General features: G+C 42.1%; 1 protein-coding gene across 7 annotated transcripts in view; it reads left to right on the top strand.

Annotated features, from left to right (window-relative positions):
* The window catches only part of LOC138854768 (uncharacterized), a 168,177-nt gene that overhangs the window by 134,665 nt on the left and 19,186 nt on the right, over positions 1-14,326 (top strand). The window contains exon 1 of one of the 7 annotated variants that reach the window (XM_070099742.1): positions 12,307-12,568. The exons of the other annotated variants lie outside the window; for them this stretch is intronic. The gene's annotated coding sequence lies outside the window, so the exon portion shown is untranslated. Of the gene's footprint in view, positions 1-12,306; positions 12,569-14,326 lie in introns of those variants that run through there. 7 annotated transcript variants of the gene reach the window in all.

Here is a 14,326-nt window from a genome sequence, read left to right as displayed (position 1 = left end):
TTCTGGCCACAATTTTCTCCAAGCAGAGTTCATTGTCCTGGAAGTCACTCCCTGCCAAGCCTTATCTATAAAGGTTATGCAATTGAGGATATTTAAGTGATCCCTCCAGAACTCTCTTAGGGTTAATTCAGTGTCCAAGGACATGTCAAAGCACCTTTGAAACATTGCTTTGGTTTAGAGTTTTTTGATGTTTGAAATAATCTGCTGGTCCATGGGCTGAATGATAGGAGTGGTATTAGGGGCAATAACTTCACTGTGATGAAACTAAGCTCCTCCAACAATTGGTCTTCCAAGTCTGGAGGATGAGAAGGATCATTGTCCATTACCAGGAGGCACTTAAGTGGCAATTTATTATCCAGGAGGTATTTCTTCACACTAGGGCCAAACACTTCATTGAACCAATCAAGGAAAATTTCCCTCAGTGACCCATGTCTTATTGTTAGCCTTCCACATCACACACAATTTAGTCTTGATGACATTGTTTTTCTTGAACACTCTGGGATTTTCAGAGTGATACACTAGTAAAGGCTTCACTTTGAAATCCCCACTAGTGTTACCACAGAACAAAAGAGTAAGCCTATCCTTCATAGGCTTGTGTCCTGGCAGTGCCATTTCCTCCTGCATAATGTAGCTCCTCTTTGGCATTTTCTTCCAAAAGAAGTCTGTTTCATCACAACTGAACACTTGTTGGGGAGGAATCCTTCAGCCTCTATGTACTCCTTGGATTCATGCACGAATTCTTCAGCTGCACATTTGTCTGAACTTGCAGCCTCACCATGCCTTATAACAAACACTGTATGCCACTACGCTACTTGAACCTGTCGAACCAGCCTCTGCTTCCCTTTAAATCACTAACAGCAGTACTTGTTCCAGGCATTTTGTAGACAGCCTGTACTGTCTGCACAGACAGCCTTGCTGTCTGCCAGCTTAGTTCATATTTCGCGCCACTCAGGTGCTGCCCTCTGGGCCTGCTTCAGGTCTGGGGGAAGCTGGGCCCACACTCTCTCACTCTCACAGCGGCCTAGCAGGAAGACACAAGGCCTACTACTAGTTCCCTCTCGTGGGCATGGCCATCCCGGCCATGGGCACAACACACAAGCCTGTGTACCCACCACGACATTTTCAATAAACAAAGAAGCTTTATAATTCACACCCCGCTTTCAGTTCACCAAATAATCTCGTTATAAATGGTGGGAAGCGGTGGTCGCAGCAGTTGTGTTTACCGGGAGAGAGGAAGGGATGAAGTCATCTTCACTTCATCACCCTATGCAAGAAGCATCCTTCTCTCAACGAGACGGATGCTTCTCTCTGATGTCGTGTCTGCACGTTTGAGCATCCAGACACAGGTACAAGCAGGATCCAGCCAAAATTTACCGAATTTCTTCGAGAATTGTAAGTGACCCCAGTGACCCTATGCTACAGCGTCCCACGCTGTTTCTCAAGTCACGTGTTCAGTGTCACTTGTATGTTGCTGTTGTTGTTCAGCTCAGCACAGCTGTTTTAGCAAGGCAGAGGTGAGTTTTGTGGTGATTTCTGCGTCCAGTGTGTCTCCCTGTGTTTGTGGGTGGGGAGGAGTAGGAAGTGGCCGTTTCCTCGCCTCGCCCACGCTCACCCTACTCAAACCTCACCCGTCTACCATACACTCACCACTACTCACTCCCTCTGCTGTGTTTTCTGCTGTTTTTCATGTGAATTCGTCGCCAGAGCTGTGTATCCGAGTGCCCGAGGCTACGTGGATCAGCATGCCACGTAGATCAGCAAGCCACGTGGATCAGCAAGCTTCGTGGATCAGCAAGCCACGCGGATCAGCAAGCCACGTGGATCAGCAAGCCACGTGGATCAGCAAGCCACGTGGATCAGCAAGCCATGTGGATCAGCATGCCACGTAGATCAGCATGCCACGTAGATCACGATGCCATGTAGATCTCGACGCCATGTGGGGTGTGGGCGATGTCACATGGATCTACAAGCCACGTGGGTTATCAAGCCAGATATCCCAGGCTTCATGCTGTGGTCTGCTGCCCGCATCACATTGACGTCACCGACGATGCTGCCCAACTTCATGACATCACGATGTCTTCTGATGTCACAATGCTGCTGACATCACCTCGCGACATCATGCCTGACATCACATGATGTCACATCGAGTGTTCTAATAATTATTTCAGTATTGTCAAGAAGATTGAGAGAAGATATATGATGTGTGTTAATTAATTCCTCTCAGTCAGTGTTCTCACATGTTAGTGTATGGCTTAGTGCCAGTTTTGTGCAGAGAAAAGCATCATTTGCTAGTTTAAGCCATGTTGTACCACATGTACCGCGGGTGTGTGTAGTTTCCGTGTGTCCAGTGAGGTCTGAGCCAGACCTGAGTAGCACCACTGTGCTAAGTCACCTTATGTGACCAGTGCGTTTGACAGCTGATATCAATCAGCTCTGAGCCCGAGCCCCCTTGTACAGAAAGCTCTTATGCTCGTCGCTCGTGATGTTCTGCAGAATCGTACGTGCTACGATTTCCATCGAGATTTGTTTCACTTCACCTCCAGACCTTCAGAGTGCAGTTATATGTAGAGAAACAAGTCTGGGGACGCTTAGACTAACCTCTGCTATAACTCCAACTGCCGAGAGAATGTCACTCGTCAAGCCGCAGTTAGCCCTGTCGGCAGGCGCTGTGTCAGCTTCGTGTCACAAGCTTCAGTGAGCAGCCTGCTAGCTCGCTCACTGCAGTCTGGTGTAGGATGTTACGACTCCCAGATGTTTCGCCCAGTCGTCTCTGCACGACTCGCTCCACAACTTGCTCCACGCTCGCTGGCAGTGACAGCCCAGCGACAGTACCAGTCGAGAAGTGTCCTCCTGAGTCACTTGCCCGAAGTCCTGCCCAGTTGCCGAGTTTTGTCGACGCCTCACTCGAGGGCACCAGCATGTCGTGCCCCAGGTTGAGTGAAACCTGCAGTGACTCCTACGATGACTGCTTCACCGTTCTAGAGGAGACCGTAACCTGTTAAGTCACAGCTCAGCCGCAGCGATGTCTCCTGTGTTGCAGTATCTGTCCAGACGCAGGAAGGCGTGCAGTGATGCCCTTCGACGCTCACTGCCTATGATCACTATGTTTAGCACACCCCACATGTTTTTTCTTCCCTCCCTGTAGGAAGTTTTTTTTTCCATGTCCATATGTATATATATGTTTTTTATTTTGTGTTCTGTGCCCTGTTCCTACGAGAGAGAGACTGAGTTTTCTTTACCACCAGTATTATTGCGTCGGGACGACGCGAGGTAGGTGGCCGAGCGAATGTAGACAGCCTGTACTGTCTGCACAGACAGCCTTGCTGTCTGCCAGCTTAGTTCATATTTTGCGCCACTCAGGTGCTGCCCTCTGGGCCTGCTCCAGGTCTGGGGGAAGCTGGTCCCAAACACTCTCACACTCTCAGCGGCCTGGCAGCAAGACAGAAGGCCTACTAGTTCCCTCTCGTGGGATGGCTTACCCGGGCCATGGGCACAACACACAAGCCTGTGTACCCACCACTACATTAATAAAGTAAGAAACCTCCAAAGACATATCATTGAACCCCGCTTACAGATCACCAAATAATTTCGTTATAATTTTCCTTAAGAGATCCACATGCAACTGCCTTGCCTTTTCACAAATGATCCACGACACTATCTCTCACTAACTGTTTATCATTGATCCACACCAACAGTAACTTCTCCACATCTTCAATTATTGGTGATCTTTGTTTTGTTAGCATATTTATCCCTTTCACAACGTTAGCTTCCTTGATTTCTACTTTCTTTGCCAGGATGGAAGTGATTGTTGATTTGGATTTGCCATACATCCTGCCATACTCACGAATGCAGCAGAGTGGCGGGCGGATGCGTCCAATACAGCCGATTTCCGAGTTGCTAGCTGAAATCCAGGACAGAATTTCAGCCAAAAAGAGCGGCCGAAATCCAATTTGGTCAATATCCACATTGGCTGATATTCGGGGTTCCACTTCATGTATTAAGTTGGCAACAGAACTAGGCATTAATAACAATAAAAAGTAAAATACACAAACAATACACCAAGCAACAAGCACCTAAAGTCAGTACCTGACCAGCCGGGCTGTGGTTCGTACGTTGGATTGCGTGCAGCCAGCAGTATCAACCTGGTTGATCAGGCTCTGATCCACCAGGAGGCCTGGTCACAGATCGGGCTGCGGGGGCGTTGACCCCCGGAACTCTCTCCAGGTAAACTCCAGGTAATTACTTACCTTAAAATATTTGTAGCCTTAATGTAGGGTGAGAGGTGAGTCATATTTTTTTTTGTAGGAGGTGTGATAGCCAGCCAGGTCAGCCCACCCCACCCCACCCACACTTAATGTATGTATGTACTACGGTATTTAAAGCATCCCAGAGCGATAAAATGCATATACAGTACATTCATTAATTACCTTAAAATAATGTAGGGTGAGAGGTGAATAAACAAAGTAAAATGAATAAATGAGAGAGAAAAGTAAAGGTTCTCTATACATATGCTGCTATGTATGATAATCTATGTAACTGTATTTGTATATACTTGAATAAATTTACTTAAATGAGAGAGGAGAGAGATGCGGAGAATGTAAACAAACAGACGAAAGCATCTGGTTTTGGTTGATACACGTTCATCTACATGTAACATCTGATTCTTTATTCATTATTCTTTCTGACACTCTGACAACACAACTGGAAAAACATCTCTTATTTATGTTAATTGATTCTATTGTCAGTGTATTTACCATGTTTATATTTTACTTAGCATGTTTATTATATAATTTTGAAAAAATATAGATGGATTAAGCAAAATACGTATCTATATTAACGTTTTATACGACATTTAATGTGTTTCAGAGTGATTATTATTGTGTATTATTATTTTTTATTTTATTAACACATCAGCTGATTCCCATCAAGGCAGGGTGGCCCGAAAAAGAAAAGCTTTCACCATCATTCACTCCATCAGTGTCTTGCCAGAAGGGTGCTTTACACCACAGTTATAAAACTGCGACATTAACACCCCTCGTTCAGAGTGCAGACACTGTACTTCCCATCTCCAGGACTCAAGTCCGGCCTGCCAGTTTCCCTGAATCCCTTCATAAATGATACTTTCTTCACACTCCAACATCACGTAAAGTATTAAAAACCATTTGCCTCCATTCACTCCTATCAGTTACGCTCACGCATGCTTGATGGAAGTCCAAGCCCCTTGCACACAAAACCTCCTTTACCCTCTCCCTCCAACCTTTCCTAGGCCGATCCCTACCCCGCCTTCCCTCCACTACAGATTTATACACTCGAAGTCATTCTGTTTTGTTCCATTCTCTCTACATGTCTGAACCACCTCAACAACCCCTCCTCAGCCCTCTGGATAATAGTTTTGGTAATCCTACACCTTCTCCTAATTTCCAAGCTACGAATTCTCTGCATTATATTCACACCACACATTGCCCTCAGACATAACATCTCCACTGCCTCCAGCCTTCTCCTCGTTGCAACATTCATCACCCATGCTTCACACCCATATAGGAGTGTTGGTATAACTATACTCGCATATATTCCCCTCTTTGCTTCCATGGACAAAGTTCTTTGTCTGCACAGACTCCTAAGTGCACCACTCACCCTTTTTCCCTTATCAATTCTATGATTCACCTCATCCTTCATAGACCTATCTGCTGAAAGTCCACTCCTAAATATCTGAATACATTCACCTCCTCCATACTCTCTCCCTCCTATCTGATATCCAATATTTCGTCACCTAATTTTTTTGTTATCCTCATCACCTTACTCTTTCCTATATTCACTTTTAATTTTCTTCTTTTACATACCCTACCAAATTCATCCACCAATCTCTGCATTTTCTCTTCAGAATCTCCCAAAAGCACAGTGTCATCAGCAAAGAGCAACTGTGATAGCTCCCACTTTGTGTTTGATTCTTTATCTTTTAACTCCACATCTCTTGCCAAGACCCTCGCATTCACTTCTCTTACAACCTCATCTATAAATATATTGAACAGCCATGGTGACATCACACATCCTTGTCTAAGGCCTACTTTTACTGGGAAATAATTTTCCTCTCTCCTACGTACTCTAACCTGAGCTTCACTATCCTTGTAAAAATTCTTCACTGCTTTCAGTAACCTACCTCCTATACCATACACCTGCAACATCTGCCACATTGCCCCCCTATCCACCCTGTCATATGCCTTTTCCAAATCCATAAATGCCACAAAAACCTCTTGAGCCTTATCTAAATACTGTTCACCTCTGTTTCACTGTAAACACTTAGTCTACACACCCCCTACCTCTCCTAAAGCCTCCTTATTCATCTGCTATCCTACTCTGTCTTACTCTTAATTCTTTCAATAATAACTCTACCATACACTTTACCAGGTATACTCAACAGACTTATTACCCTATAATTTTTGCACTCTTTTTTTATCCCCTTTGCCTTTATACAAAGGAACTATGCATGTTCTCTGCCAATCCCTAGGTACTTTACCTTCTTCCATACATTTATTAAATAATAGCACCAGCCACTCCAAAACTATATCCCCATCTGCTTTCAACATTTTTATCTTCATCCCATCAATCCCGGCTGTCTTACCCCCTTTCATTCTTCCCAGTGCCTCATGAACTTCCCCCACACTCAAAACTGGCTCTTCCTCACTCCTACAAAATGTTATTCCTCCTTGCCCTATACACGAAATCACAGCTTCCCTATCTTCATCAACATTTAACAATTCCCCTATATATTCCCTCCATCTCTCCGATACCTCTAACTCTCCATTTAATAACTCTCCTCTCCTGTTTTTAACTGTCAAATCCAGTTGGTCCCTAGGCTTCCTCAACTTATTAATCTCACTCCAAAACTTTTTTTATTTTCAACAAAATTTGTTGATAACATCTCACCCACTCTCTCATTTGCTCTCTTTTTACATTGCTTCACCACTCTCTTCACCTCTCTTTTTCTCTCCATATACTCTTCCCTCCTTGCGTCACTTTTACTTTGTAAAAATCTCTCATTATTAACTCTTTGACTGTTTTGGTCGTATATATACGTCTTACGAGCCAATGCGTTTGACATATGTATACTCAAAAATTCTAGCGGCTTCAAATCAAGCAGGAGAAAGCTGGTAAGCCCACATGTGAGAGAATGGGTCTGTGTGGTTAGTGTGCACCATATAAAAAAAATCCTGCAGCACGCAGTGCATAATGAGAAAAAAAAACTCCGACCGTGTTTTTGGATTAAAACGCTGACTTTGAGGTGTACTTTTGTATAGTTTTTATGGTTATATTCTCGTTTTCATAGTTACGTTTGATAGAATGGAAAACATATTATAGAAATAGAGGTGATTTTGATTGGTTTTACTATGAAAAGGACCTTGAAATAGAGCTCAAAGTAGGGGAAATGTTTGATTTTTGCCGATGTTCAGGAGTAAACAAATGATGTCATTTTCCAATAAATGTCCAACTAGCTATTCTAATATGCAGTCATGAATGGGTTGACATTATTTATACAATTATTACAATACTGCAGTAGTCTGCATAACAGTAAATCTTCTAATTTTTGTTTGAATAAAAATTCAAAAGAGAAAGCAAGAGTAATATCAGAGGGGCCTGGAGATGTGGCTGATGAACAAAGAAAATGTTATTTTAGAGCCAAGAATGTCTACATTGTTCATTCTGGACCCTATTTTGAAATTGGTATATTTTTTAATTTGTGTGAAATTGGCCAACTTGACAATTCTGACCACTTTATTGGGTAGCTGAAATTGGTAAATGGGCAGTTTCTTGTACTCAATCAATAGAACAAATGGAGTTCTAAAGAAATAGTCGAGTTTGGTCGACTAGAACAATGGAATTAGCCGAAAATAGGGCTCAAACTGGGTGAAATCGCTAATTCGTAAATATCGCCAAGGTTGCTAACTTTGCAAAAGCATAATTCCGTAAGTTTTCCATCAAATTTCGAACTTTTTGTGTCATTACCATTGGGAAAAGATTCGCTATCATTTCATAAAAAATAATTTTTTTTTTTTTTTTTCAAATATTTTGTGATACCAGGAGACACCTCAAGATTTGGGGTTGCAACAGTCAAAGGGTTAATATGGCATCTTCAAGACTAGTAAAACACTCTTCGTGATTTTAATGTGTTTCTGTACACCAGCACAGTAAGTTCATTTAGGTACAGTTACACATAAGTACAGTGGAACCCTGGATTTCATCCTTAACCCTTTCAGGGTCCGTCCCGTAGATCTACGGCTTTACGTTCAGGGTCCAAACCGTAGATCTACGCCATGAGCTCAGCTCACTCTGATAAACTGTGAGTGGTACATTTGGGCCTAGATATGAGAGAATACATCTATGTGGTATGTGTGCACCACATAAAACAGATCCTGCAGCACACTGTGTATAATGAGAGAAAAAAAATGAAATCATGATTTTTCGATTAAAACAGCAACTTTGCAGTGTTTTTTCGTATGTTTCTTATAGTTGTATTTGCGATTTCTTGGTCTCATTTGATAGAATGGAAGACATATTACAGAAATAGAGATGATTTTGATTGGTTTTAGCACTGGAAATGGCTTGAAACTGAGCTCAAAGTAGCAGAAATGTTAAATTTTTGCCGATATTCAAGAGTAAACAAACGACCTCACACGTCTAATACACATCAGCTGGTGGATCTAATATACATTCACAAATATGGTGATGATATTTATACAATTATTACAGTATTGCATAACAGTAAATCTTCTATTTTTTGGTGTGAATAAAAATTCATTATGTGAATAAAAAATCAAAATGGAATTTATTTGTAAAGCCTCAAAACATAACTAATGAACAGAGGAAATGTTAGTTTAGTGCCAGGAATGCCTACATTGTTCATTCTGGATCCTATTTTGAAATTGGAATATTTTGAACTTTGTGTTAAATTGGCCAAATTAACAATTTCCGATCACTTTATTTTGTAGTTGAAACAGTTGACTTGGCGATTTCTTGTGCTCAATCGATAGAATAGAAGTAATACTAGTGAAATAGCTAAGAATTTGGTTGACTGGAATAATGTAATTGGCCTAAAATGGGAGTCAAAGTCGGCAAAATCGCCGATTCGTAAATATCGCTGACACATCAAAATTCGCGAGAGCATAATTTCGTCAATTTTCCACCAAATTTCGTACTTTTTGTTTTATTACCTTCACAAAAAGATTCTCTACGATTTCATAAGAAAAAATAACAAATTTTTTTTTGAAAATTCTTGGACACTGGTGCGTGACTCCAGATTTGGGCCTTGGACCCTGAAAGGGTTAATCCATTCCAGAAGGCCGGTCTAAATCCAAAACGGATGAAAACTGAAGCAATATTTCCCATAATAACTAATGTAAATACAATTAATCCATTCCAGACACCCAAAAATATTAAAAAATACAGTTTTTAAGGAATAACTATAGTTTTACATACAGAAAACAGTGAAAAAGAAATATAAATGACTAATGAAATGGATAAATGAACATTTAACATCACATACCTTTACTGAAGACTTGCTGGGGAATGGATGGTGAGGAGGGGAGAGGGAGGAAGAACAGAGCTTATTGTTTGGAAGGAGAATCCCCCTCCATAAAGACTTCAGGTATCAAAGCCCTCTCTGGGGTTACTTCCCTTCTTTGTCTTGCTGGCACAAGGACCAGCTTGAGAGTCACTGCACTCCTGTTGCACTAAAAATCTATCCAGAGTTCTGTTTCTGGTGTCTCTTTAAGATTTGCCTAAAATGGGACAAGGTATTGTCATTGAACATGTTGCAGATATGGCTTGTATGAGCTTTGTCAGGGTGATATTTTTCAACAAAAGTTTGCACCTCATTCCACTTTGCACACTTATCCTTAATCACTGAAGAAGGCACATTCTCCCCTCTCTCTTCCTCCTCTGAAGCAATTTCCTCAGCTGTGGTCTGTTGCTATTCCAGATGAAGGTGTTGCAGCTCTTCAGTGGTTAGCTCTTCACTGTGGTCCTCCACCAACTCTTCCACGTCCTGGCCACTCACATCCAACCCCAGGGACTTCCCCAAAGACACAATAGATTCCACAACAAGCATAGGGTTAACAGGGTCAGCCACAATTTTCTCCAAGCAGAGTTCAAAGTCCTGGAAGTCACTTCCTGCCAAGCCTTACCTATAAGGCTTATACAGTGGAGGATACTGAAGTGATCCCTCCAGAACTCTTAGGGTCAATTCAGTGTTCGATGTCACCTCAAAGCACCTTTGAAACATTGCTTTTGTGTCGAGTTTTTTGAAGTTAGAAATGACCTGCTGGTTCATGGGCTGGACAGATAATTTACTCTTGATGGCATTGTTTTTCTTGAACACTCTGGGATTTTCAGAGTGATACACTAGTAAAGGCTTCACTTTGAAATCCCCACTAGCGTTACCACAGAACAAAAGAGTTAGCCTATCCTTCATAGGCTTGTGTCCTGGCAGTGCCTTTTCGTCCTGCATGATGTAGGTCCTCTTTGGCATTTTCTTCCAAAAGAGACCTGTTTCATCACAACTGAAGACTTGTTGGGCAACGAATCCTTCAGCCTCTACATACTCCTTGAATTCATCAACAAATTCTTCGGCTGCACGTTTGTCTGAACTTGCAGCCTCACCATGCCTTACAACATTGTGTATGCCACTACACTACTTGAATCTATCAAACCAGCCTCTGCTGGCCTTAAATTCACTAACAGCAGCACTCGTTCCAGGCATTTTCTTTACGAGATCCGCATGCAACTGCCTTGCCTTTTCGCAAATGATTGCCTCCACAACACTATCTCCCGTTAATTGTTTTTCATTGATCCACACCAACAACAACGTCTCCACATCTTCAGTTGTTTGTAATCTCTGCTTCTTTAGCATATTTACCCCTTTTGCAACATCAACTTCCTTGATTTCTACTTTCTTTGCCAGGATGGAACTTATTGTTGATTTGGACTTGCCATACATCCTGGTGAGCTCGGCCACACGTACGCCACTTTTGTATTTTTCTACAATCTCTTTCTTGAATTCTATTGTGTTTCTCACCTTTACCAAAGGGCTGGCAATAGGAACCTTCTTTGGCCCCATGGTGGCTTATTTCGCAGTTGCACTCAATAAACAAGCACAAAAAACAATGGATTTCGAAATGTTTCGGATGAATGCCCACTCAACCAGTGACAGAGCCAGTCTGAGACAAGTACACATGAATGGTGGCCTCCTGGGTGGGCGGACGCGTCTGATATATATGATATCTGGTGCGGATGAAATCCAGGGTTCCACTGTGTAATTATCAGAGTATATGTAAAATATGAAATAACTTTAAAACACTTGAAATTTTGGAAAGTTTCCAAACATAATGGAGAGACACAGAGCTCGCGGAGAATGTAAACAAACCAGATGGAGCAGAGCGACCATATTAGAAAGACAGGGGGAGCCATATAGCGAGTTTTGATTATAATTTGAAATGTCCATATTAATGGAGCACCATAAAGCGAAATGCCGTAAAGCGGGGCCCTACTGTATATGCATACATGTATATATGCTTTACAATTTGCAAACTGGCAAAATTATTTAAAAAAGTTTCTGGATTGTCTTGAAAAAATATATACAAACATGTCTCACTAATATGGTGAGTTAAGTTCCAGACTGCAGCTGTAAAGCAAATATCACCTTGAAGTAAGTCACAGCATTTATTTTTTGATTGCCAATCCATATAAAAACCTAAAAATGTGTTTACACTATAATTAAGTGTGCAGTAGCACTAGGCCTTTAAAAAATGATGGAAAAGTAAAAACAATTATTTTTTTTAAATTGCTGAAAACCATCTTAAGTGCAAGGCAAGCACTGCAAATAATAAATATGAATATAACTGAAAAGTGCGAGCACTGTATTAATGAGGTATGCCTGTGTAGGCTTAATCACCTAGTTGAAGTTGTCTCTCTCGAAGTACTCTCCTTGGGAGGCTATACACTGATCCCAGCACCTTTGCCTTCTTTTATGCCTAAATACACATTCTTTTCCTATTCCTAGAGCCAAACCCATCATTAGCCTTACCCACATTTTTCTCTTATGTGAAAATGCATACCGTTATTCTGCATCTTCCCTTGGGGGTGATGGTAATCTTCAGGGTTGGGAGTTGGGCGAGTGATCTGGATCTGAAGAAGCAGAGCAAGGGATGGTTAATGGGTGGATGGACATGTCCCATGCATCCCTGGTAGGGCTAGCCATTACCAGCAAAACACTACATACATGGGTCATTCTGACCAGTCCTCCTCTACTTGGAAGGATTGAATTAATTTTTAGCTGGATATGTTTTAATTTACCATTTTTTTTTTTTTACAGAAATTGGCATACAGTGGACCCCTGCCATTTGGCGGCCGCGACTTTTGTGAAATATGACTTTCGGCAACCTTTTTCACCAAAATTTAGCTTCGCGGTTCGTGATTTTCCTCGAGATTTGGCAACCGTCCGGTATGCGTCCACCATTAGCGTGCATGCAAAACCAGTCTCCCGCACCACTCACACTCAGTGTACCATTGTTAACCAGTGAGTAACCATAACCCCACGGGTTCATATGATACATTTCATAATAATCCATTGTTTGTGTGCTTGCAACTGCTAAATAAGCCACCATGGGCCCAAAGAAAGCTCCTAGTGCCGCCTCCACCACCACTAATATGTACAGTTTCTCTCAGTGGCCCTTATAAACCCAGCAACACCACCACCACCACCACTTACTCCTCACATACATTATGACATATTTTATTCATTCTAGAGTATATATCATGTTTCTATATTATTAATATTGTTTATTATGTCATATTAGATGAATTGTGATAGATAAATAAGCCGTAGAGATGATATTAGCGTCATATTGAAGCATAATAACTGTGGCATGCAAAGAGTACGTAACCTTTATTCGGCGCATGTACACATCCTCATTTACAGGCTATCTCCCCCAACCAGCGAACCAGGTTGCTAAGAGTTGATGATGGGGCCCCGTCGTTCAACTAGTGACCAGGTTCTAGCCAATAAGAAGATGGTTTTGGCAATCGCAGAGGTTATGTGGGTACCGCTCTCCTGTCTGCCCTTGTCATTCCCATTCTAGAGCTGGTTGAAATACGGTCTGCTATCTTGTGGCTTCTATTTCTGCTTTGCTTACCGTGGAGTGCACTATACTTATCACTGTACATAGTGTACATATTGCTGTTCTAAATTGGTGAAGGATAATATAAGTCTAAACTTTTTCTACTGTGTTTATTTGCTCCCATTACACCCGGGGTAACAGGCCATTTGGAATCCTGGGTTGTAATATGGGTAGCCTGTCCGAGAGTTGAGCTGGACTTAGAGAAACGGTTGAGCTTAGGGTGAAGCTCGTAGCAGGAACATTGTGCAGCTTGCTGTCTGGCATTGCTTTACAAATTTTGCGTGTCAGTTGTTACTAGCCTGTTCGGTGTGGAGAATTTTGCAGCCAGCTTTGCTTGTATGCGTATTCTGCAATCGTACTGTGCATAGCTAAGCGTGTTCTGCAAATTAACGTGTTACGTTGGGGTATTCTGCAATCGTACTGTGCATAGTGAATAACTTATGCCACCTAGACGAGTCAGACGTCTGGTGTCGGCATATACTTTGCATAACCTACCTAAATTGTCCCTACAGCGTTGTTGGCAAATTGCTCGTTCCATTGGCATTACATACAAACGCACTCTCACAGCTGCACAACTGCGTTCACTGATTGCTGACAAACTTATAGAAGAAGAGATGGCACATCAGACTCCTCCCTCTACGGGAGCTAGGGCAAAAACTACTATGTTCTCGCAGGAGGAAGATGATACACCTACGGAGCAAAATGGTCAGTATAGTGCAGCTGGGTTGTCTCAGGGTGAATCAGCGTCGTTGGCACTTGAGCTGGCAAAAATCAATCTTGAGCAAACTAGGGAACAGAGAGCATTCGCAAGGGAAGAATTTGATAGGGAAAGAGAAAGGAGGCAGTTTTCGCATTCTGTAAATAATTTTAGTTTACAGAAAGCAGTACAGTTTGTTCCCCGCTTCAATGAGGCCGAACCAGAGCAATTTTTCGAAAGCTTCGAAAATCAGGCTCGAGCCTTGAGGTGGCCGGAACAGCATTGGGCATCGTTGGTTCATACAGCATTATTGGGTAAGGCACAAGAATTCACGTCAGTATTAAATGACGTTGAATTTTCTGATTATAAAGTAGTGAAGACCACAGTGTTGGGAGCATATACGTGTATCCCAGCCAAATACCGCAAGAGTTTCAAATTGGGCAGACGACAGCTTGGTCAA

The sequence above is a fragment of the Cherax quadricarinatus genome, chromosome 5 (assembly GCF_038502225.1).
Source record: "Cherax quadricarinatus isolate ZL_2023a chromosome 5, ASM3850222v1, whole genome shotgun sequence".
Lineage (NCBI taxonomy): Eukaryota > Metazoa > Arthropoda > Malacostraca > Decapoda > Parastacidae > Cherax > Cherax quadricarinatus.
The sequence above is the reverse complement of the archived record's forward strand: the minus strand, read 5'-3'. Positions and strand labels throughout refer to the sequence as shown.